Source organism: Sinohyriopsis cumingii, chromosome 4 (genome assembly GCF_028554795.1).
Source record: "Sinohyriopsis cumingii isolate HCF-2022 chromosome 4, ASM2855479v2, whole genome shotgun sequence".
In the NCBI taxonomy this organism is placed as follows: Eukaryota; Metazoa; Mollusca; class Bivalvia; order Unionida; family Unionidae; genus Sinohyriopsis; species Sinohyriopsis cumingii.
Window position 1 is genome coordinate 112360776 of NC_142964.1, and position 27620 is coordinate 112388395.

At 33.6% G+C, this 27620-nt stretch overlaps 1 long non-coding RNA gene across 3 annotated transcripts in view; it reads right to left on the reverse strand.

The window, feature by feature from the left end:
• Window positions 1-4813: 4813 nt before the first annotated feature.
• The window catches only part of LOC149801911 (uncharacterized), a 30883-nt gene continuing 8076 nt past the window's right edge, over window positions 4814-27620 (reverse strand). The window contains exons 4-6 of one of the 3 annotated variants that reach the window (XR_016420751.1): window positions 9720-9883; window positions 8357-8402; window positions 4814-7034 (exon numbers count right to left, since the gene is read on the reverse strand). This is a non-coding gene — a long non-coding RNA (uncharacterized LOC149801911). Of the gene's footprint in view, window positions 7035-8356; window positions 8403-9567; window positions 9884-26172; window positions 26284-27620 lie in introns of those variants that run through there. The other 2 variants (XR_016420755.1, XR_016420750.1) reach the window with 2 other exon arrangements.

Genomic DNA, 27620 nt, shown 5'->3' on the forward strand with positions numbered 1-27620 from the left:
CAAAATTCTCAGGAATAAAATGCTTTAACAGCAAAGCTTCTTGCTCCTCTAGGGTAATTTAGCTTTTAAATGTTTTGTATTCAAACGGCTGAGAAAACAGCAAATCCTTTTTAATGCCGTTATCGCACCGCGACAATGTTTTACTCATGCACTCGCCGTTTCAAGCACAATAAATACAATTATATATTTTAACTGATCCATTTTATTGCAAAGACGATATTTTTAGCGCCCGGGTATTTCGCTGTTTCCGATCAAATGAGAATACTACCTTATACTACACACGTTAAAAATTCAAACAAGGACTGTATATACAGTACATCAAAGAGGACTGAATGTTAATAATGAGAACACAGAAAGAGTAACAGTTTAATATTTGAAACATACGTCTGAAGTTTTCCTGTCTGAGCTCAGTAACAATGCATCCACATAACCAACTAAAACTGTGAGATTCAATACTCAAAAATAATAATAATTGGATATAATTTGTTTAGTTATGAAGCCTAAAAATGTATACATTTTCCTAAATCAGCTCCATAACATACAAATTAAATGCTGTTATTTGCGTTTGTGATATAATTTTTGCCTGCTTAAGTATATTTCACGGAACTTTGCTTGATACAAAGTTAATGATCATTACAAGCCATTGCGAAGGTTTTCAAGATGAAGATGGAAAAGTTATACATTTTAATGCAATGTCCGTAACATTTGTTTTTCATATAACGTAAATACTATGTAGCAGAAAATCTCTGATAGGTCATAGTGACTTATATTTACTTTTAAACAATATTATAAGAATAAAAACAGTAACGGTAAACGTGAACAGTGTCCAGTGATGTCAGCATATGATGCAGTTAAATGCGGTTGACTTGAACTCTACAAAAACTTGCATGCTGCGGTAGAATAGTCTAATTCATGTACATACATAACAACATACTGATCTCGAATAGGATGATATACATAGTGTGGCTCTTTTAGATAAAGAAAATAAATGAGATAGATTAACTGATTTTGAACACAAAAAATATAAAATAATAATAATAATAATAATAATAATAATAATATTTTATTCAGTAACTTAGGCCACCGGCCCATATTACAAAATACAATACAAGTAAATATAATGTGCGCCATGGTTTGAAGAAGTTAAATATGATGTTCATCGTGAGTATAGATACATAATTTTCAATAATCTGTGCATTATTGTATAAAGATGTTACTACCTCTAAATATATTATTTACCATTCGTTTTAGTTATCAAAGATTGACTAAGATGAAAAGCCGAATTGATGTAGTAAGAAGATTTCTTCTGATTAATAAATTGCTATGAATCATTAGGGATACAAATGTTTCTACAGACGGAAAGAGATAATAAACTTCATTCAAGTATTTCTTTTGAATATGCTCGTAAGCTGTACAAACACAAACAAAATGGAATGTATCTTCTACCAAATAAACAATATTTGTCCAGCATAGTTCACAATACCAAGTATTTCTCTCAATCCTGCCATGCCTTCAAGCCTCTATTTTCAGCCTATGTGCTGAGTATATAAATTTAGCAAGTAATTTCCTAAGAAACTAAGATAAACCAAATGAGAGGGATTTTTCCGGTCCTAATTCGGTTTTATAATGCTATAATACCGACATTTATGTGAGTTGTTAACATCACTTTGCCAGTTTTGTAGTGTTGAATCTTTAGTTCTTTACAAAAATAATTTGAAAAAATGTTTTTCGTCTCCAACATTTTGATTAGCCAAACAAACCCCCAAACCGAAACAAAATAACATGTACTCACCTTTGGTTGCCCAGGTGACACGGTTAGTTTCATCTAATCTTTTCAACATTAAATACCATTGGTGTGGTTATCGACTTAAAGGCATTTTTACGACCTTCAACCAGTATTTAATGCATCATAAAAAATACGAGGTACAAAGTCGGTATATTCCGCACTCCCCTAACACAATCGCATTATTAGTAGATCTAGGAACACCTAAATACTGCTTGAAGAAATTGTATTTCACAATTTCAATATCTCTACTAAATTCATATCCCCAAATTTCTGACCCATAGCATGCAGTTGTTTTTCTTAATGAATCTACACTAAGCAGCTGAATCGTTTTTTCATAATTCAAAATCTTTGAACATGCTTTCTCTGCCTGGGTTAATAGTACCTGCTTTGCTTTCGTCCAAACCAAACCAACTTTGGGGTGAAATAAACACATGTATTTGTAATAAGACACACATTCAATACAACTTTCTTTGAAAAACCGCATATCTTTTTTCTTGCGATATCTCCCATTTTTGAAAATAATGATTTTAATTTTATCGAGATTGACCATCATACCAATTCTGTTACAGAAACGTTCGATAACATTTATTTGGTTCTTAAGTAGCTTTACTGTATCGGCGCAATTAGCAGCATCATCAGCGTAAGGCATTGCAAAAATATATTCAGTATCTTCTTAGATAAATACACCTATGTTGCATTCGAGCTTCAGCTGTGTAATCTAATCATTAATAAAAAGTGAAAACATGGTAGGTCTTAAAACACAAACGTGCTTTGTACTTAATGTACAATCGAAAAAAGTAGTTAAACAGTTGGGTCTTCGGACACAGCTTTTTAGATTCCTATACATATTATTAAAATGTTTATTGTTTTACCATTCATAGCTTTATATATTATTTACCATAATATATCATGATGTACTTTATCAAAGGCATTTTTAAAATCGACAAAACGACAATGAAATCTACCTTATCGTTTGGATATATATATATATATATATATCTGAGCTAAAGCCTGAATAATAAAGATATTGTCTACCTACCTGTGCTTCGTCTAAAATACATTGTCTTCTGCCCATGTGTATATACGAGTATTCAATATATCAGTAAAGACTTTGCATAGATTATCAATAAGAGAGATACCTCTGTAATTATTTGGATCCCTCTTGTCACCGCATTTATATATATGACAGATGATACTCTTCTCACACTGTTTGGAAAAATAACCGGATTCAACGATGTTGTTGAATAGAGCGGTACGGATTGCTAAGTTTGTTTCCTTCGTGCTCTGATAATAACGAGTAGGTATCGTATTAGGTCCAGAGGTTTTCTCTTTGATTTTAAGTAAACTTCTCATATTTCATTATATGTAATTGGAGTATTTAAGTCATCAACCTGTAAGTGACGTAGTTCTTTACTAAAAATATTGTCATAGTAATCTAACTCGCATTTCAGGCTTCTTCAATAAAGATTTAAAGTATTCATACCAGTTTTGATTAAGATATATTCTACTTCATTTTGAGAATATTGCGTTTCCCGTTTCAAAATAAGCCAGAATTGTTTAGGGTTTTTCCTCTCTTGAGTAAATGTGTTCATCTAGAAATTTTCTAATGTATCTTTTCTTGAGAACGATCATTGATTTAAAAGATGTTGTATACTCTCAATACAACTTGAAGTCAGCTTTAGTATTTGAGAATCTAAAGTGTCTTAACCAGTAATTTTGTATTATATTTCGCCTTATCGCATTCTTTATCCCACCAAAATGGTCGCTTTGATATTATATTAGGCGCTGTACCTCTGGCTGCAAAATTAAACCTATATTCTGATATAACTGAACTAATATTCCGAGAGAGAAGTCAATATCAGCTTCAAGATATCCGAATCTGACTTTTAACAAAAGTTTACAGTGCAAACATATGCAGGCAAATCTGAAATAGATCAAAACACTCTTGAACTATGTGGAAGTGTTTTAACGGTTCCAAACAGAAATATACGTAAAATAAACAGAAATCCAAAACTGCATTTTGCTCACACATGGGTATAAAGAGTCATACGTCTACCATTGGATTTTAGAATGGACGCGTTATAAAAGCAAATGGATAATATCAACTGGAATTTGTAAAATAAATTAACACTAATGCCAGGATGTAACTTGTTTTACAACTTTCGCATGAAATGAAGTTAGTAATATCCATCTCCGGATGGAATCAAAGTAAGTATAGGAAGTAAGGATGGTATTGCAATTATTAAAATTATATCAATACCAGAACAATGAATTAAAGATATGTTGAACATTTTTAAATCTGAATCTACAGACGTTAGTTAACAAAAATGGATCTAGCCATGCCCCATCACGTTTAATGATTTTAAGTTATTCATAATAGATCTTAGCACCTATATTTAAATAACAAAATCGAGCTTGTACACATTTTACCACATGAATATTAAACCATTCATTTTTTTTTCTCTAACACTTACATCGATGTTTACGTTGGCTTAATCATATTATGATTAACGTTCAAAATTTTGTTTACTAATTGGAATATTTAATCGCAAAGAATCTAATCTTTACTTACTAAATGAAACACATGCGCGTATATAAAAATAGTGAGACATTAGAAATGTCTTATAAGAATTGCATGCAAAAACTTGATTTCAGTTATATAATAGCCAGGACACTTGACTACTTAAGTGAAATATCTAAGAGAACAAGATTTGGTGACCAGATACTTATACAAACTGGATCATATGTTTTATCTATTTGCATTTAACAACATAGCTGATCTTGAACATGATTTGTTCGAGGTTGCTGGTAAGTCAAAACGTGCTAAAATCAATACAGCCACTACTAAATGATTCTTAGCAGCCTTCTGGTACACAGGTACATTCGAGTATATATATATATATATATATATATATATATATATATATATATATATATATATATATATATATATATATATATATATATACAAAAAGGAATCACATATACATCCATCTTCGCTAGTCAAGGTTTTGATGTGTTAATCCTATCTACACCTTCGCAGATCGTTCAGATAGTTCGGTACTTCGGGTCTTTGAATTTCGTTCGATGCGGTGGCAAGCCACCGCATTCAATCAAAATCAGGTGCTTCAAATTTTAACACTGTTCCGACAAAATCGAGACAAGTGGAGAACACAACTAGAATGGACTCATAAATAAGCAATTTTCCACTGTCGTTCCGTGTTTGTACAAATATCCTTTCCCTCAAATACACACGAAATGGCTTCTCTCTGGTATACAGTCATACTTTCGATGCTAGACTTACACAGTATTCTTTTGAAGTTAGCTGCCTCCACCATTTCAGCCGACGAACAACGTCCCACTGTTACGCGCTATTCGCTATTTGGCATTACATCCTGAGGGAGATAACTCATGAAATCCAATAGATGTCACTAGGACAAAGCTCTGAAATATCTGTACGATCCGCCAATGGTGTAGATAAGATTAATATATCGGAACCATGACTAATGAAGTAGATATATGCCTAAAGACAACAAAGCTTTAGAAAACGTTACAAATATAAAAACACCAGAGCTAAATCCAAATAAGTTGATTCTATCATGCAGTTATTTTCTGTTGATTCATACGAAGATAAAAGGAGATGCAATCATTGCTTTAATCTATTCGATATCCCACGGAAGTAAGGATTTTTTCAAGTTTAATAACTACAACATTTTTTATGTCAACTGTTTCGATAAGGACTGACTGACAAAAACAGTATGATCTATAAACAGAGTTGATATCCGGGGCATGGAATAAGCATAAACTGGTACTGAACCTATACAGTTTGCCGTTGATCGGGAACAAAGTTAGGTTACCATCTAGACACTACCAGGTCATTATCGACACCATCTTTGTCATATAATTCGGGATTGCGATTTAAAATAATAATGAGCAAGTCGCTTGAGTGATCGAAAGTAGTAAGCAAGACTACGAACTCGAAAACATTTAAACATCTGATAACAGTTCGATAGGATTACTTCAGAAGGAGGTATGTAAAGGACACATATATAAATGGAATAGCAATTGTTTGTGACTATATCCCGAGGTTCCAAAGAAACTTTAAAATACTTCACATTTTCTACACCCAGAACGAGTGAAAGCAATGTTTTTATCGAGTATAGAAATTGAGACAAGAAATCCATAAATGATGTTGATCTCACTGATAAAATCAGACTCGGTAACTCTTTTGAAAATCAAGACTCTTATTAACGCAGTTATACATTTCCATCATTATTCTACATGTTTGACAAACGGAGTTTAGTTAGTTGTTTAGATGAAGCAAAACTGTTTTAATGATGTTAGGAACTGACTTGGAAACAACATTTTAAAGCAAGCATCAAAGGCCGTCATGTAGTTCTAAATATAGCAATAAATTAATGAAATGACTGGACGTGTTAGAGCAAGTGACCTTGCTATAATTTGCCAATCACGCCTGTTTGTTTTGTTGTCTTAGCCAATAGACTAAAATGGAGCAATACTGGATCATATTTGAAAAGTACGGTTGCATTTATCCCGGTGTAGTTTAATACAGAGTATAGTTTGTCTTGCAATACACTGATCTAAGAGGAATAACGCTGGAGCAATAGATGACCCAGGTAATGTACAAACACAATGATTCATTTTCTATAGCCTACTCATCACAGAATAGAGTTTCAAATATATGCTTACGCTTCAATTTGGGAATATTATTAAAAATTAATTTGTAAAAAATGTCATAATTTATGACCAAACCACAGATACCCTTAAAATTTTACATTTCTCATGGACTTTGTGACTCGGACATCTTGCCTGTCTCTTCTGAGATGCCAGTGCTTGGAATATGTGTGCATCTAAGATGTGTTGCTGCGGTTTGGCAGGCGGATGACAGTCTTGGTGATTAGGTGATGTCTGTTGATATGTGCCAAAGCTAGCATTGATGTCACCGTGGATTTTCAGCTTGTCAGCGTTGATACTTCTGCGATAAGAGATAAGAGATTCCAGGTCTTCATAAAATTTGCTCTTGATCGTATATGGGCTGAGGACTCCAGGTTTTCATCAACTTTGTCACTGATCTCATCTGGATTGGGAACCCCAATCATCGGGACCACAATCTACTGTGATAACAGCTGATCTGATAAGTTAGTGAAGTGATACTCAAGTCTTCAAGACGTGAATTATTCGGAATTATTCAAATGGTTTCCAACTGAGCCAACAGTAAAGTATTTCGCTGAAGAAGAAAAAATCGCACATAACTTAGAAACAAGTGTGACCAAGTTTTACACTGATAGTCGTTTTATCTTAGCTTGATTTTACTAATGCACACGATAATATATTGCATTTAACGCCCATAGCTTGGCTAACGTTTAACACGGTATTCGACTGCAACTCAACAGAAACATCTGTATATGCTAACAAAACTTTAATTGATCTTTTTTGAGATGCTCTCCTGGACATTTAGAACAAGCAGCTAGAGCTATTATATCGTATACATGTTTCATTTGAAATTTTTATTTGGACAGTAAATAACTGTGTTGAGCACAACATATTTGAAAGAACCTCGCACCATTCCAATTTTTGGAGTGTTAATTGTGTCAGGACTACACTTACACTAAATTTATTAGGTCTTGAATACAAAACATGTTTCTATTACATTTTTAAACCACTTCTGATTAACATTACATTTGTAATTTTATATTTGTCTAACGTTTGTGATGAACATTACTTATTATAATAAGCGGCTATTCAAGGATGAAAAGTTGAGTTATAGAACCCCAAATGAACTATATCAGTAATTGGCGTCACTAGTTGATATCTATCAAAGTAAAATTACTTTGTGAATGACTGATGACCGTGGCAACATCGATAATGAAAAGAAAGCAACTAACACTTACATCAGCTACTTTTTTAATTAACTCTTCCATTTTAAAACTTCCATAGACTGGTTTAAACTAGTTTGGTTACTTTGTTCTTTTTGTTCTAAAAACTGACTGATGTCAAGTTATTGCCAGGACTTGTCACCTTGCCAAATGCCTTTCTTTCATTCCAACATAGTTCAACAGTTGACGCTTTCCTTTAATTTCGATGTGGCATTATGTTAATTCCATCTCGAATATCACTCTCAATCATCACAGTTTTTAAGAGTTCAAATTCTGATATCTTTAAGCTTACTTCATTTGCTAATTCGTTAGGACTGCAATTATTAGCAGGTAGATCTAGTTTTGTAATTTTTCATATATTTCACTAAATTTCTGTTATGTCACATAGCAATAATGTATCTATCGGTACCTAATAATCATGTAGATCTCAAAGTGTGGCCTGGTTGAAATAAACCACGACATCCTGAACATACTGATAAACGTCATTTGATTGATATGTTTGAATCATTCAACACTAAGGAGAACTTTCAATTAAAGGTATATCCATTTCGTAATAAGTAAATGACATACCTCAAAAATATGTAAGCTGCAACAATAATAATAGTAATAATAATAATAATAATAAATCAACTGATCTATAAACTATATCGTGAATTTAAAACTGTCTACAAACCTGGTTGTTCTTTTTAAACTTTATTTCTTTTCCTCTCTTCGTGAGTCTATAAATTAAGAAATCTTTACTGAATAAAATATATTTTCATCGTTGTTTGGTAAAATTTGTATATCTTCATTTGTTTCTTAAAAAATTATTAACATATGACTTATACCGAGCAAGTTGTGAACGAATGTTTAAAATTTTATTTCCTTTCTCTTTTGCTAGACATTTTTAATTACTGGTTGTGTGATCGTGGTCTTAAAAATTTAACTTGAATTATTTATCCCTCACTGGTCAAACATATTTGCTGCATGAAAAAGGCCGTATTCCGCTTTGTAGAATTTTTCGCGTTTAATTCTCAATACTCCAGTTTGACAATTTTATCCAAAGCATCGTAAAATGTTTGGATATAATATATTCCTCTATAAACTATTGATTTATATATCTTCTTGATTGATTTAACATGCCAATACATAGAGTGTGTTTGGCATTGGTTTTTATTCTCCATGTTATAGAGATGTTCCTAAGGCATATACTATTGTTCTTTATAAGAATATGCTTCTGGTGATGCTTTCATAATATCAATAAATAGCATACATACCAATTTATGTGTGTGTGTGTGTGTGTGTGTGTGTGTGTGTGTGTGTGTGTATATATATATATATATATATATATATATATATATATATATATATATATATATATATATATAAAGAATACAAATCATTCAAGTGCACTGGATTCAGCAAGGGATCACGTGTGTCAGGGATTTGATTAAAAGAAATGCAGTAAACTGACAACGAACAGTGCAAAACTAGTATCTAACTAGCATGAGCGCTTTCGACTCTTAATGACTCTTTTTCGAAGGCAATTAGAAAACATAGACAAGACAAACAAATAAAGCAAAACATTACATGGCTGTTTCTACGGGAATTAAAACTTTAAATGTATTATATTTCAACTAGTTTATTTCAATTTGTTGCGGTTTTTGTGTTTTATTTGTTTGTCTTGTCTATGTTTTGTATTTGCCTTTGAAAAAGACTCATTATATATTCTCTGTGTAACGTCGCCCTCTTAGTAAGAGGAGTGGTTAATTGTATTTGGCGGGCGTTATCTAGAGGATGACATCCCTCGATATTATAGTCCGGTGGGAGTGGAATTTCAACAGAGAACTGAGCAAGACTATTGGGAAGAAATAATGCAATAGAAGCCCTCTTAGGCAAGAAAAATAACAAAATTTAATCAATAGCAATTAATAGCAGCAACTCCAATTCAATCTAAGTTATGTAAATAGAATTTAATAGCAGTGTCTAATTTGGATTTATTTCATCAAAATAATGAGTGGTGAAAAGAGCGCAATGTCCACGACTGATTGCATCACCTTTCTCTCTTGACCTTGTATCAACGTCTTCCTATTTCCTGGAGCCTTCCTATTCTCTATGCTTCGCCCCTTTCAGGGCTTCCTAGTCCTTTATTCTGAACTCGTCTCTCCTTTTCTCGGACTTCCGTCTTCGGACTGTCCCGTCTCTCTCCAGAAAGCTGTTCCTTAAAGGACAAAATTACCCCTAAATCTCTATATGTACCACTTTCTACACCTACATAAATTCCCTCGTTTAAGTTACTCAGAAGCATACTAGTTATCCATACTGCAGTAATTCTGACTTAATACGATAGAACATCAACCTCGCTTCACAGCGACCGGCCATAAATTAACACGTGAGCGGGGTATCCAACATTACCGTATCTCTTTATCTACGCTACCACATGCTCGATTACTATTACATAAAATTCGTAAATTCTAGCTCACAACAATCCCTAACTTACAAGATTATTAAAACATTACAAAATCAGATATAAATATGCGATTATCGTTAACTCACGATAATCAGTATCGTCCTAACAGACAAGAAAATCATTTCATATAACCCTATGAAATCCTACACATATGAAAATTCTGATAGCATGTAATCGTCAATACTATCAATGAACTAGCAACTGTAAAATTAAAGAGATAAATTGCATAACAACTCTAGCATCGACAGATTTCCATGAAACTGAATAAACGATACATAATATGGATCCTAGTCATATCAAATACATTTGCAAATAAACAAAAAAATAAAAAATAAAAAAATAATAGAAGATTACGTGGAAAATTAAAATTGCGTACCTTATTGATGTTCCCTTTCATAAAATGTGCGTCCTTGCACTAAACTCTGTCTTTTCTTACAATACAGCCACCTGGTCCCCTTTTCTTGTTTAACGAGGAAAGCACTATACTTTTTAGGCTTCCTAAGAGTAAACTACTTTCTATATAGGAATTTTAAGACTAGAGGATTTTGATCAAGGTCGTCACTTTAAATTCACATTACTTCTGAAGTGTACCCTTGATTTACTCTGGCCAATCGCAAGCAAAGGTTCCTAAATTATCCCAAGATAATCATTTCTTTCGTCTGATCTTAGTCAGACTAGAATCTGTGAACTACGGTGCATATCAATTTCCCTTTGAAAATGATAATTTGACATGGGTTTCTATCAAGCGGTTATGGTTGGTTGCTCAAATGTTTACATTCTGAGGACAGCGTTGCAATGCCCTGGTCACTGTGTCATAAACGCTAGCATTTCAAGTTTTAACACTTACATTGGGGGGGGGGGACAAGAAAGGTCAAAATGACCCTTCACAAAGACTTTTCTGGCTTAAATGTGATAAAAAAATTTTAATGCTCGATGCATTCAACTTCAAGATTCAACATAATTCAAAATTCGACACTTTACACTCTGTAACATTGTTGTATTTTATGATTTTTTAAATAATGTCTTAAAATATAAATTAAAGCATTTTCTTACGTATATGCTACGATGGACCCTCATTAATTGCTTTAAATGATCACTCCTTGGTTCTCCACACTACATTGTGCTCTAGACTAAACGAACTAGGACTACATTCATCATTACCTAAATGTAAACAGAAGCGGAAAAAGAAACGTTGTTTCAAAGCTGGCCGGCGTAGAACAGGAAGAAGAATTCCAGTTATCTCCTTATTTCGGCTCAACAATTTAAAAAAAGTTTGACCGTTAATTTAGATCACCTAATTCAAATCCCAATTAATTCGTCAACCTTTGTGTCAACTATCCAAGAGATACTCTGAGTATTGCATTATGCAATCCCATTCAGTAGAACCACCGGAAAAGCGTACAAAAATAGTTAATTTTATCAACGACCAGAATATTGACATCTTTTTCCTGGCAGAAACATGGCTAAAAACATCAGGCGATGAGCCCAAGTGTGTGGATCTAACACCCACTGGTTACTCCATCGAGTCGTTCCCCCGTAATTCTTGGGGAGGTGGAATTGCTTTCATCACAAAGAACTCCATGATAAAACGTCTTAACCACACTACAACATTCAATTTCGACCACACATCGTTTGAACTAGTCCAAACCACACTCACACTGGAGCAAAGGTCAGTCCATTTTTTTGTTTTGCCTATACCGCCCTCCTCCTAGTAGAAAAACAAGCTGGCTGACTCTCTCTTTTTGGAGCAGTTTCCGAATCTCCTGGACTATGGAAATTCGACAGGTGGCAACCCGATTATTCTTGGAGATTTCAACTTTCACTTTGACTGTCCCGGAAACCCAGATACATAAAAACTCATAGATTCCATTAATGTTTTCAACCTCAAACAATCAGTTAACCAACCCACCCATAAACATGGTCACATTTTAGACTAGATTCTTCATAGACCTGATGATAACATTCTACGGTCCTCCCTGGTATCCCATGACCTTGCATCAGATCACCTCTGAATTATATGCCATCTTGACGTATCAGTCCCTAACCCTCCACCTTTCTCTGCTACTAAGAGAAATTTCTGTATGATAAATAGAACCAAACTAATGCACGACATCCAAGCTAACCGAACAACTTGCTTACCTCCTAACACAGAACAACTTGATAACTGCCTGCGTTCATTGCTTGACAAACATGCCCCAGCTACCAAGTGCAGAGTATCAATTCAAAAGTGTTCTCCATGGTATAGCAGTGTTAGGGACCAGTTTCGCACTGATAAAAAGAGACCGCCGTAAAGCTGAGAGGCTTTGGCTTTCCACCAAACTCACTGTTCATTAGCAAATCTATGAAGCCACTAAGATGAATGTTACTACTAAGATCATGGAAAGTTCCAGCTGCAAAGAGCTCTTTGAGATTACTAACAAGCTAACGTCAAGGAACAAATCTACACCACTTCCAACTACCTTCTCTCCAGTCGACTTTCCGGGCATGTTTGCAAATTTCTTCCGTGACAAAGTACAAACCATTAGAGATAAGCTTGACACCATAATTTCAAGTGACTCGTCGTCAACATACAGTTGGGATACAAAATTTGAGCGGCAACCATTAGCAGCATTTGAACCTGTCTCTATGGATTTCGTACGTACAATCCTGATGAAGAGTACAACAAAGTCATGTGAACTTGATCCAATTCCAACATCACTGCTGCTTGAGTGCTTAGACCCAGCATTGCCTTCACTAACTGATGTTATTAATACCTCTCTCTCATCCGCGGAATTCCCATCATGTTTCAAAACTGCCATTGTAAAGCCTCTGCTGAAGAAACCAACACTAGACCATAATGATTTAAAGAACTACAGCCCAGTTTCTAATCTCCCATTCATATAAAAAATCTTAGAAAAGGTTGTTCTATCCCAGCTTATATCTCATCTAGATTCAAACAGTCTTTTTAGCATTGTACAATCTGCATATCGCCCTTGCCACAGTATTGAAACTACTCTTCTAAAAGTAGTTAATGACATTCTCTCTGCGTTGGATAGTGGAAAGATTACAGTCCTCACCCTCCTTGATTTGTCTGCAGCATTTGACACAATAGAGCATGATACATTACTTCACCGTCTTCAACATGTATTTGGCATTCATGATACAGCCTTACTGTGGTTCAAGTCCTACTTAGTCAACAGGACACAAATTGTATCTGCAAATGGAATACACTCCAGCCAGTTGATCTTTTTTCTGGTGTTCCACATGGGTCTGTTCTTGGACCTGTTCTCTTCATTCTGTACACTCAGCCGCTCTCAAGTGTCATAGATCATCATCCAGTGTCTCACCAATTGTACGCTAATGACACCCAAATATACAAATCTAGCCACCCAACTGAAGTTGATGCTACCATCCAAGGTGTAGAGAGGTGCATTTCTGATGTGAAATCATGGATGACATGTAACAAGCTGCAGATGAATGATGATAAAACTGAGGCCATTCTGATCACAACACAAAGACTTTTTTAATCACATCCTTTACCTCAAACAATAAATATCAGCAACACCAACATTAAATTCACACAATCAATAGGAAACCTAGGTGACACTCTGGACAGTACTCTCACATTGCACCAACATGTCATGAACATATGCAAGGCTGCATATCTTGAGCTGAGACGCATCAGCTCAATTCGCAAATATCTTTCAGTTGATGCCACTAAAACACTTGTGTGTTCATTAGTACTTTCAAGACTGGACTATTGTAACTCAGTTCTCTGGTTCATCTCAATATCTGCTCCAGAAACTTTAAAAAGTTTAAAACACAGCTGCTCGGATCATAGAGTACCACAATCAGAGCACACCTCCCCGCTGCTCTGTACCCTACACTGGTTATCCATTTGATCCAGAATCAAACACAAAAATTTGTTCTCTGTGCTACGTTTCACTGTCGGACTCTAGTCCAACATACCTATCCGACCTCACCCATGTGTACACACCAGCAAGATACTTACGCTCCTCTTCTGACAATCATATACTCACTATTCCAAGTATGAAAACAAAGTCATATGGACAGCGTTCTTTTGCATACCAGGGCCCAGCAGCGTGAAATGAATTGCCCACTGAACTTAGACACAAGGACACAGTGATCACATTCAAGAGGGCTCTCAAAACTCACTTATTTCAACTGCAAGAACAAACTTAAAGACCTAATAATGTTTCCTACCTTAAACATTCTCAGCATGTCTTTTAATGTTTTCTTATTTCAGGGTGTTTGTTTTTGTAATCATATCATTATATGTTTTTTTTAATCTTATGGATGTTGTCTAATGTAAAGCGCTTAGAGCTTCTAAAGATTAGGCGCTATACAAAGTCCTCATTATTATTATTATTAGTAGTAGTAGTATTATATGGGTATGTATGATCATCTAAGTGATTACATCTATCTTGACATATCTTTTAATCCAAAGTAATGGTACCCTCTAGCTTTATAGTCATTACGACTATCGGGTTAAAATATCTTTTTTCGATATTTCAATGATTTTAATTGAATATGTTTCAGATATTTCGTAAACATTTATAGATCTATTGAATAACTTTTATTTTCATTTTCAATATCCTTTATTTTAAGGGGCGATCTATCCAAACTGCATTTTTTAAAACGGTTTTTTCTTCATCTTCTCTATGGATATTTAATCTTGATTGAGGGGGGATAATGGAGAAATCCTACCCGTCATTAAATATTCATATATTCAGATATGCAAATGTACCCGCTAGAACAATGGCTTTGATTGGTTGTACAATACATTCTCTCAGAAACAATCCCATAAACCAACAATCTACTTCCTGCTTCCGCTTGAAACAAAATTCGTGTGGATACCTTTCACATTTGAGCAAAAACAATTATTAATTGCTGCATCTTAGCTACAATGTTCTTCGTTTATATATATTTAAAAATTATCAGACATACAGGTAATTATAACTGCTGACGCTTTCATTTATTTGACAGTTTATTTTAGTGCGCAAATTTAACAAACTAGTTTGTATAGACCATAGTCGCGTTACCAACTGCTAGACCAATTTGAATTTTCGTTTCATTCTTTTATCAATTTGACTTTATTTTCTCTTTTTGTGAATATTGGTTGCATTTATTTGATATTGTACCTACATTGCTAAGTTTTTTGTTCATTTATATGTCTTATCGTTTGATTGTTTCGTAAGAAGTTTAGTTTGCTTAGTTATTCACATACTACTATAGTCTGACTCTACATCCCTGTTTGTTTTTGTACCCCCTACTGATTTAAAAAACTAGAACGTTTAATGTGATAAAAAGTGCATAGAACTGAGTCAATTGAATCATTGATTTATAATTTATAACCTGACTGAGACCAGAATGGCCCTAATGATGGCATCCCCTGCACCATTTCATGCTTAACGGACTTCCCATACTAGCACGGTGCCATATTGCATACACTATAGGCTAGTTTATTTCCATCAGACAACATAATGACGTAGTTCATCCTGTTCGGTAACTGCTGAATAATTGCGTAAGTTACATAACGTTGAGTATTTGGAATTATATCCCTCTGCATATTTGAACATAGAAATTAAACTGCTTGTTAAATCCACATGAAAAGCAAATTTGTAGTTATTATTTTCCTTTGCTTGATTTGACACTGTACATATTGGAAGCAGACGACTTATGTATGTACATCTGTAGTCGTGGTACACCCCTTTGCTGAAAATGGACTTGTCCAGAAACTGGAAATGGATCCGAGCATGTCCGTCTATTACACTGAAAACTTCCGTTCAACATGAGACGCGCATATGATGACAAAGTTATTTCCACTCTACTCAGAGTCAGGTTAGAAACAATAAATCAATGACTGGATTGACTAAGTTCCTTGCATTTTTTATCACATTAAAGGTTTCCCATTATTTAAATCGGTCTGGGGGTACAAACAAACGGGTTTGTATTATCAGACTATAGTTAAGGTATTATTAGAACTGCGAGTGTGAAAAATATACTAGAAAGTATTTTATTAGTTATATTCATTTGATAAGTGTTCAAGCGTTTCTACCCCAAGATAGTAGTTTGTTTTCTAAAGTGTTTATGATTAACTTCATTTTGATTACACTTGATACAGGGTGAAAAATTCGTATAATTTCATGTTTATGTCATTGCTATTTTCTTTTTAGAAAGACAGTTACTTCTTTTAAAGGGGCTGAGTGGTCTAAAGTACTCTTTGTTACTGATCACTGCCATCTCACCTGTCTGCATGGCTTCGAGATTAGGATTCGGCTAACGTGGGTATGTGAAAAAGCTTGCCAGTAGCTTTTCATGGGTTGGTGGTTCTTCCAGGGATTTTTCTGGGTTCTTCCTCCACCATTAATACTGGCCACCATGCATAGCCTATCGTGTGTTGAAATATGGCATTAAACCCCACAACAACAACTCCTTTTAAATAGTTGATATTCATTTCATATTCATTGTATATTTTACATAGCTGCTGCATACTTGCCAGAGCGTCGATCATTTTCATTGCATGTGATTCAAAGTTGAAGCAACTCTGTGGTATTCTGAATCGCCCCAACTTATTCCTGTTGTGTATTCCTGGTGCAAAATTGGTTGTAGATATCACCAATTTTAAATCCAAAGTGTTAGACATTGTCCAAGCCCAAAAACCTGACCTGCTGATTCTTTACATAGGTTCCAATGATGTTGGAAAAGATGTGAACATATTTACATGGTATTTTTACTTGTTAGTTTTACTTTAGAAACATTTGTAATTATTTGTGCCCAATATTTGCAGCAGAACTATTATAAATTTTTATTGTTTATTTAATTTATTATATTGATCTTACAGAGTAGAACTGGCTAGTGATGAATTCCAAATAATCTCTCTAATTAGAATAAGACCTTCATAATTTTTAAGAATATTTTTGCATGTTTAGCATCCATATTGTCTAGTCGTCCTACAGTCTAAGACATGGACCCTAATTGTTATGTTTTGGGGTCGAGGTCTTACTGTCGAATTAATGGTGCTTGTGTAGCATGTTTTGGTGTCACCTAGCATCATAATGAGAAGTCAGATTTCAGAAATATCTCATGTTTACAGCCCATACCAACACTTTTCTACAAATTAAAGTCATAATGTTTTAGTGAGATTGTTCTTACTCTGATGCTCTTTTTCTAATAAATTAAAATTCTCCCACAATCATGTGGACCTGTTTTCAAGTTATGTTGGCCTACATTTCATTTGTCTGGAATGTGATTTTTGCCGGGAATGCCATAACTGGATTAAGTTGAAGTATGTTTCTTTAACAAAATGAATAAAAACATACAAATATAGAAAAAAGTGTTTAAATAGCTTTATTTCATTCAAGATTCTTGTCATCCTTTTAACCGATTTTGGTATTCTCGGCTTCCAACAAGCTACGTTTATTAACTAACAACCCACCAAATACAACAAATATACAGGCTTAACATTAATTAGGTAATATATACATGACTTTATGAGAAAATTTGTACCATTGGATATGATTTTTACATTGCTACAACAAAATTTAATAGTATGCATTGTTCCTAAATCTTGCCACATGATGTCAAAATTGGATAGTTATTTTTGCTTAGAGCTTGAGAGTTGAACAAAATAACCCTGGTAGCAGATGTTTCTATGTTTGGATCATTTTGTTTATATTTCCAAATACCAGCAGTTACCATGGTGATTTTCAGAAATTTTCACAGATTTATTAGTCGCATTTTAGTTTAGTTAATTCATTTGGTGCATTTCTTTCAGTTGCTACAGAGACTTTATTCATCAGCTGCTGGAAACGAATCCCACGATGTTGGTCAATGTTTGGAATTCTGCCTCGAACCACCATTAACTTTAAATTTTTGCATTGAAACTTGACCGTTTTACCAGACTTACAAAGAGGATGTGCTGCACTAAATGATGGCATTTTTAAGCCAAGAATGTGATAAGTGCCATTGTATTGACTATAACCCATTGTTTGATCGAAGTATGCATTTAGCACTTGATGGACTCCATGTAAACAGAAATGGTGCATATGTATTGAAAACAGTATTGGAGTCATTTGTTGTTTGTGTGGACATGGTGCAGATAAATAGCGCTGAAATTTTTTTATCTGCGGACCTGTGCCACCCCTATGTCTTATGCAGATGTAGTAAAGCAGTTTCCATCCATCCAGAAACTTAAGTCGATGGATTACAAGGATAAGGTGATTAACATAAATTATAGTTTTTACTTAAAACTTGCTTTTAACATGAATAAGGTCACATAGTCATATCAGTCTATATTCTTTAAAGTTCTTTGGTAATCATTTCATTTTAAATTTTTCTTTGAATGGCATCTCCATTACAGCAATTTGTCCATGTTAAATCATAATATTTTGCCCCTACTTGTTTTTTTAAAAAGTCCTAACTCATGTTTGTTTTTTTAAAGAGACAGGTAAAATTATTAATGTACTTATTATTTACTTAAGAGTAATTGGACTGACCAAAGTACAGATAATTTGTTTATGTATATTGATAATGTTTTATAATTATGATATCCATGTTCCACTTTATGGTTGATAGTCATGGGTTAGGTTAGGCCTACCACAGGCTTGTCCAGGCTCCGACTTTTGAATGATGTCTGGGTTTTCACAAAGATTTCATGGAATTATTCATATGAAACATGATTTATATGATCATGTCATATCTACAACCACCCAGAAATTTTAAAAGTCATGGACACATCTATTGTTCATAGATCAAAATTATTATACTCTAGCTTTATCTGTGCAGTAACATTCTTTGCTATAGCTACCTAATGCCTAATAGTTGTGCACTAATATAATATGTCTTCGGCATGTGTTAGACATCACTGTAGACCATGGGTGCACAAACCCTGGCCAGATGGCCAAATCTGGCCCACAAACTTGTTCTGTCTGGCCCTCAGGAAAAATTAAAACAACACAGAAATCTGGCCTGTGAACAGTAATAATATTAAAGAAATGTGTCTGTGGCCCTCAAGTGGTCTTAGAAAATGCAATCTGGCCCTTGGCCAAAAATGGTTGTGCACCCCTGCTATAGACTATGACAAGGAAACCTTATAGTTATGTAAATGATACATTGGTAAAGCTTCATTAAAAATCAAATAAAACAAATAAACATCTTTCTCCGATGACTTGAATTGCTATCTATCAGTTACAATACAAATGATGATATAAATCATGCCACTTTTTAATGTTAATGTAATCTCAGAATGTGCATGTTAATTTACAGTAAAATTATCTTTTCATCAGCATATAATAAAATCATTATGTTGTTGTTGTTGTTGTTGTGGAGTTTAACGCCATTTTTCAGCACGATAGGCTATACATGGCGGCCAGTATTAATGGTGGAGGAAGAACCTGGAAAACCCCGGAAAGAACCACTGACCCACGAGAATAAAATCATTAAGTGTGGCATATCTTTATTCACGGTACAAAAGCTCAGTATGTTCCTACCTTCTATAATGGTATTATTTCTAAAATTACTATTTATTATTCAGTCATCACAAAATGTGTTCATTATTAACCAAATTGGTTTCTTTTTTATTTCAATTCATTTTAAGAATGTACACACGTTAGAAAAGAAATTTGTTATATTGTTACTACTAACAATATTTTTTGTAATTAAAAAAACATTTGCCTGGCCTGCAAAAGTCTAAAACAACTAAAAAGAATATATATAACACTCGTGCAATGGGAATTTTCAATTTCTAACAAAGGTATACAAATCGTATTGGGGTTCCTGTGGGTATTTATGAAAGCCAGTGGGTTTCAAAATTTTGTGAGTACTTATTTTTACTTCATTTGTACATATAATATTCAAACAATGTTGTTTACTGCTTTAATAATTGATTTATATTTTGCCCAAAATTTACATGAAACCTAAAAATTACAATATTTGGCCATCTTACAAATTAAGGTTTGGTACTGTACATTTAATCTATTATGCAAGGCCATGCCTGCTATATTTTCCAATTATAGAGTATATAATCAATCTTGCAGCTTAGTTAAAACGTATATTAACTTATTCTGTCGATGATAAAACTGAATCTGTTCACTCATACAAAAACAAAATGTGCCCACTGATTATGTATTTGATTCAAGTTTATCCAATGTGCATGTGTTCATTAATATATACATTGTGTGTGTGTGTGTGTTATTACAGACTACTGGAACCTGGGTAAATGCAGCTTAAGTTTACATACTTTGTTAAAGTTGTTACTGTTTAATATTGTTATTTTTCTTGTCTTTTCCCTTTTTCCATGTGATATTTTTACATGAGCGGGAAAATAATCATCAGTGATACTATTGTTGGCTGATAGTAATTTACTGATATCTGTATAGCTACTTTGCTACATTATGATTACTAAGTCATCTGAGAATTGTTAACTGTTAGTGATTATTTACTGAACATAGATTGAGAATGGCCTATTCATTTCTATATGTGAAAAACTGACATTGCCAGCAATATGAATCTTACACTTTTTACATAAACTACATATTTGCAAAATGTTAATAATAATGGAAATTACATTTTTATGCATCTTTATTTCACAATAATTGTTTTATATTAGAGTGAATATTCTTCACCAGATTCCACCCCTTACAGCCCATGTGTGCAGCCATCATTATAATATTGTTCTCATATTCTTCTTCTTTTTTTCTTTCCCATGAAAGGCATGTACTTAATTTTACTGTTATAATTCCAGTGACACATTTACTAGGTCTTTTATTTAACTGTAGCAGGTTTCTTTTTCTTATGTGTCAAGAGTTAATGCTGATACTTTGAGAAATTTGTTTCTATTAAAAAATAATTCTCAGGAAGATAACCATTTAAACATTTTTGCAGATATATACTTTGTTATGCAGATTAGAGCAGCATGAGATATTAGTGAATGTCAGTGAGGATGTTGCTGTAATTTTGTTGATTTTTAAGAAGCATTTTTAAGGTTTTTGTATTTGTCTACATTGAAAAGTGTGACTCAATTACTGTCAGATATTTCTTTTCTCATTCATGTATCTTTGAGCATAATAATAGTGCACTGAAACTTTAGAAAATGTGAATCACATGCTACTGTCAGCACAAATTGTTGAAATCACAAACAAAAATTAAACAAGTTAGGCTATGAAAATATTTTCTCTAGAAAAATCTGCTGTGGTAGATAACAGTATTTTGGTCCTTATGAAGGCCTTAATCATAATTATAGTAACTTTGTAATGACAATATTAACTGATTTGTTATTACAATTGTACTTATTTGGCTGAAATATTTCATATACTGGGTAAAATATTAAAATAATCTTGTGCATAGTAACAGTGACAACAAGTTATGTTTGTTGGTTGCTAACCACTACAAATGTATTTCAGCAGTGGCATGTGAAGCTGGAAGAGGAACTCTCAAAACCACCTACTGCATTAGTCATAAATAAAAAACAATTATTTCTGGTAACCTAACCATGTTATTGGTTACTTACCATGAATTTCTTTATGTTTAAGTTGTGAAAACCTGACCATTGGTGAATGATAACCCAACCCCCCTATTATATACCCAGTTTTTTATTCACTGTTACATTTTTAAGGCCATCTTGATTATCATATGAGTAATTCATGGAGAACAATTGAATGTTCAGAATATATTTTGTTTTCCACTTCTTTATGTACTGTTCTCTGGAACATACATGATATTTAAGGTTTAGTTGCAATGAAAATAATTACTTACGTAAACATTTTAATTTTTTATATTTTATCACTTTTGCAGGAACAGTTTTTTTTCCATTTTGTTGAAGAATGGGAACAAGCTTTACCTCTAGGACAGTTATCAAAAATAACTACTGAGCTGCATTTATGTCCAGTGCCATCGGTGAGATATTACAATAATTGTCATTAGAAATGCGCCTTGAAATTAACAGATACATGTTTTTGGTTCACTGATAGTTCTATCTATGACCTAGCTTCCATGATCCATATTTTATGGTATGGTTAAACTTATGATTTTATTAATTTTCAGTGATTTAGTTTTACCTTTATTGAACACAATGTTTTCCATTGGTACACCAGCCTTGAATCACACTTCTGGACTTTTAAAATGCATATTTTCCAGATTGACAATAGCAGAACATTATTTTTTATTACATCTTACTGAAAACTGACCTAACTTATGGAAAAAATCAACTATGATCCTGACACCTTGTTAGGGTTGGCAGGTCTGCTTCCTTGATGTATCCATTTTACTTCCCCACCATTAAAGCTGTCAGCCATATACGACCATTTAAGTGTCAACATTGGTATTAAAACCTCAATTCCACCACCATTACACCATTGCCTTGGTACCTAGGAAAAGTTTTTAATATTGTCAATACTAACATCAACTCAGTTTATGTATCTAAAAAAAAAAAAAATTGGTCCAAAGCCATGGCCAGCAAAAGTAACTGTGATTTTACTCGAGTAGGAAAATAATGAGAAATTATGCTAAGTTTGATCTGTATTTCCGTATCCTATATTGTTTTGTGACTACTGTTTTCACAGTTGACCAGTAAAGGTAAACTCTTATCTTTAGATGTGATACATTTTTTAATCACTTTTCTAGAAATATAGTAAATAATAAACTGTTATTTAAAACATTGCAACTTGGTCATCATTTATGTCCTTTTCCTTATGCAGTAACATTATAACTGTTAAACTGTTCTTTCATTGTAGGTATTCAGCTGTTCTGAGTGTCCTGTGAAATTCACTAAGGAAGACTTCCTGTGCAGACATGTTCCTCATATAAGAGAAATGGTGGAGATTATGTGCATGTTTCTTAAGCATTTTTGCCAAACTCTGAAATGCCTGTTCAGAATTTAACCCAGTTAATTTTCTTATTGGCAACATAAATGCATTAAAATTTATGTATTATATATTTGGTGTTTTTAACTTGGAAATGTGTGATATGAAGTTGTATTGGTTGCATTTTCCAGTATAGGTTCACAGGTATTGTTTTTTCCTAGAGTACTATATCAGCTCTTTTTTTTGTCCTTGGGTTATGGCAGTCATCACCACTTTTGAATGAAGAAAACTACCTTTTTTCCCCCTGAACATAACTACATCACATTGTACATTTTTAAAATTAAGTTATAAGACATGTGCTGGTTACAGACACAATTCACGTTATTTCTCTGTCTATAGTGATCCAAACTGTATTTGCATTTATGAGATGAATATTTCAAAATGCCACCAGTGTCCATACACTACTTATGAATGCTATACAAATGCAGTGCTCAGGAATTCGAGTAGCAAACTGCAGAATTTATTTCAAAGATATGGCTTCTATGAGAAAACTGGATAAAAGATGACAACATAGAAGTTATATCTCCCATGTCCAATTCTTTACTGCAGGAAACCTCATTACATCCACCAGTTGTTAGCAATACAATTGTGAAAGAAAATGTGATTTATCAGAAGTTACCATTGCAAAAACTGTGTTTACAACCAATTTGGAAAAATCACATAAAGCCATTTGCATTGAACATGACATGATCACTCACTTGATAGAGCGCCATTTCATGGATTCAAAAAATAAGCAGCTTCAACTGTTTGAGGATGCTGCTATCAATGTATCGACTTTTCCAAATTGTTCAGTGTAGAGGGGGACTTTTCATATTTACATTACTTAAAATAAAAGTGGACAGCAGTGAAGTACCTATTTATTATATATGAAATAATAATTGGAAGTTGAAGAAAATGCGTCAAATTTTGTTTTTGAAATTTTAGTTAACGCAACATTTTTAAACTCTGATAATCATGTATACAGTGTGCATTAAATACCTTCTTATCATCCTATATTTGAAATTGTATTTGTACACATATTAGGATCCCTTGCTAAAGTTATTATGTTAACCAGAAATTTCTGGATTTAGATAAGATTTATTTGTGATTGTGATAATATCTTCCTTATGTGTATAGGATACAAGTTTTCAGGTTTTTAACACTCTAGCCCAAGGATGGGCAAACAACGGCCTGAGGCCCGCCAAGGGTTTTTGTGCGGCCTAGGAACAAGTCATCATTCGCACTGACTCTGTTTATGTTACTCTGTTTATGAAATAAATGTGCTTCTTTTGAAGTTTAAGTTGTCAAATATTAACAATATATTAACAACTGAAAATTAATTATGATGTTATTTAAAATACCTTTTGTTTTTGCTCTTTCAAATATTAATTATTTTACTTAATGAACTATGCAGCCCGCGACAGGGTGTAAATTTGTGTATGCGGCACTTGCACTGGAAAGTTTGCCCACCTCTGCTCTAGCCATATTGAAGAGTAGAATACTCTTATCACTGTTTAATTATAATAGCATCACATTTCCTTGTATGCTCATTTGATAGTTTTATTAATATTTGTTTTCTTTATTATTATTTTCCATACAAAGGTAGCCATAGTTATGGGATCCATTCCACAAACTAGTAGTTCAACAATAGTACATAGTATTATATTGTATTTCTAAATACAATAGCAAAATAATATGGCACAGAGAGAGAACAGGGGTGCAGAACTTTTGTCAAAAACACGTTGACAATGGGCAAGTAAATTAAAAAGTTGACTTGTCTGTATAAATGACCCTCTTGTCTTTGTTTTCATAGTGGAAGGCAGGACTGTTAAAAAAGTTTACTTTTATTAAGCTGCACCATATAAATGCATGCAGTTGAGATCTGTGACAGCTGAAACACACTTTTATTATTAGGGTCTACAACTTTAACAAGAATGCATGCCCAGTCTCTAACTGCTGCAGAATCAATAGTAGCATCTGAAAGGACAGATACGAATTTAGCTCTATATATTATATCCTCGACTTCTGTCAGTAGGTCATTTGAAATTTGTTCTTGTGTAAAACAGCACTGTCTGCTTCCATTGTTTGTATCTACAGAACTTGTGGCTGCTTTCAGCCCTAATCAATACATATCAGTAAGTAGACAATGCACTGGTATTGTACATGCTGGTAAGAATGAATGACATTTGACCAAGTCATATGAGAGACTTATAATAATGGTACTGGCAGCTGCCTCACTTGGCACTTAGTATTAAGAGGTTAGTGTTAGGACTGATTGGCCTGTTGACAGAATAATGTGACTGGGTAGGGCATGATGCTACATATCTGCAACATGATGCCCCATATCTGCAGCATGCTGCCCCAGTGCTTGACATCACTGAAAACTGTCACACTGAAGATATTATAGCAATGTGACTGAAAGATCGTTAATGACGAGTTAAAAATCTAAAACACATACACTTAATGTCTTTTCTTCATTTATTTTCATGATTGATAACTGACATAACAATTGTGGTATTAGTCAATAAAAAACTTACTAGAGAGTCAGAAATCTTTTCATTTCTTTGATGTAATAAATTTGATAGCTGTTCCAATTAAGAATATTTCCATATATTGGACAGTTTGTTTTCCTTTTATTTATTATTTTCTTACACCAATACTAATTCTAGAGTGACTGCAAGTCAGTTCATACTGGACATGACATAGTTAATGGTTCTCACTGCTCGGCTCCTTAAAATGCAGGTAGTCTAAACAGTATTAAATTTTTTCCCCCTCCGTTCATCATGGTATATACTCAGTAATTCTTTTGTTAACCCCAAACTTTTATTTACATTTCTATCCCATCAATAAATGGGTCTTGATTTTGCTCCGTTATATGATGTCCACATGAAATTGACCAGAGCTATTTGCGCTTTAAATATTGACCCACTAATGTTTCTTTTTCATATTATCAGCTGTCGTCTGTTGTATCGTTTTATAGTGAAACTCATCAAACGTCTTCGTGAGATGAACATTTATAAAACTTTATTTTCAGTATTTGTATTTGAACTGCTCTATTGATGTTACCACTGTTGAAAATTATTAATATTTCCTAAATTCTTTTATGCTGTTCTTGTGGCTGGGAATACATAATAAACGTTTCAAATGGTTATTATTGTTTTTCTCACCCATGTGACAGAAAGATCTAGCTGTTTTGCTAACCTTACTTTTCTTATCTCAGTCTAGTCGTCTTAGTCAAGGTGTCTATGCACTCAGAACTATTTTTAAAAGAAGAAACCCTTGTTGTCTGCTGCCGTGACTGACATAGTTGTTCTGAAATCAAACAACAAGAATATATAACAAAAAACATAGTAACTTATATCAATCCATCTTTGAGAACACAAAATACAAAAACATTTTGAGAGAGAGACAGTGATACACATGCATACGATGTCGAGATTTTTGATATTATGTTAGTTTGTTCCACACAGCATAGTAAATTTTATCCCATATGCCAGCATTGCTCAGTACATTTTCAGGTCAGCGTCATTAACTGTAGCTAAAGTTACCTAACTAGTTTTAGATACTTCGTGTAAAACAATATACTATTTGCAACAATTAATGACACTGACCTGAAAATTTACTGTACTACAGATGGGACAAAATTCTCATTGCTGTGTGAAATGAACTATGACAGAAAACACTGATCTGTGCACACAGACTATAGACCTATACACTTCATAGCCTCCCAACTCTCTTAACAACTATGGAAAACTTAGTAACAGCCAGAAATGTGTTGTCAAACAAGCTTTATTCTAATTTTGTTAAGCATATCCTATGTGCCCCAGTTGAATCAAAAATATACTTACAATATTTAACGACAAATATTGCACTTACCAGCCAGAATGAATCATTTATCCATCGACACATAGCCTTTACTACTACAACAGAAGAGTGGGCCCAGTGTCATTCCATTATTTACAACATAATTTTCTAAATCAGATCTGATGAAAATGAAAAATTCTCTTGTAATAAATATTAGTTATTTCTTGTTAATTTCATATAACATTCATATATTAAATGTAATAATACTTAAATACTATGCAACATTTAATGTTGTTTTTTGGTTTTTTTTGGCTCATGCATAACTACTGTGTATTTAGATGACACAGTCACACCACAGTCCTCATACACGTTTGTATTAATGCACCAAGTAAATATTTGCACGTAAACTACATTTCAGAAGTGAGAAGTTATTTTTTACTTTAAAGGAAATTATTGGGTGAGAAAAAGAATCTTCATTGGGTTATGGATCAAGACAAGGAAATCCCCCTCGGCAAGCCTCGTGGGGAGACAAAAAATGTAACCCCTTGACTGGGATTGCCTTGTCTTGGTCCAAACTCCAACATCGATTCTATGTCTCTTTCTCACTCTGTCTCCATATGTATGTCTCGTGCTCTCTCTCTATATACATCTATTTTTCTCTCTATCTCTCGCTCTGTCTCTCTTGTTCAATCCCTCTCTCTCTCTTGCTCTGTCCCACTTACTCTTTCTATCCATCTTCTCCCTGTATAACTTTGTCTTAGGCTTTCTCTGCTTTTCTTGCTTGATATCTCTTGTTCTGTCTCACTCACTCTCTCACGCTCTCGTTTTCTCTCTTTCTGTCTCTC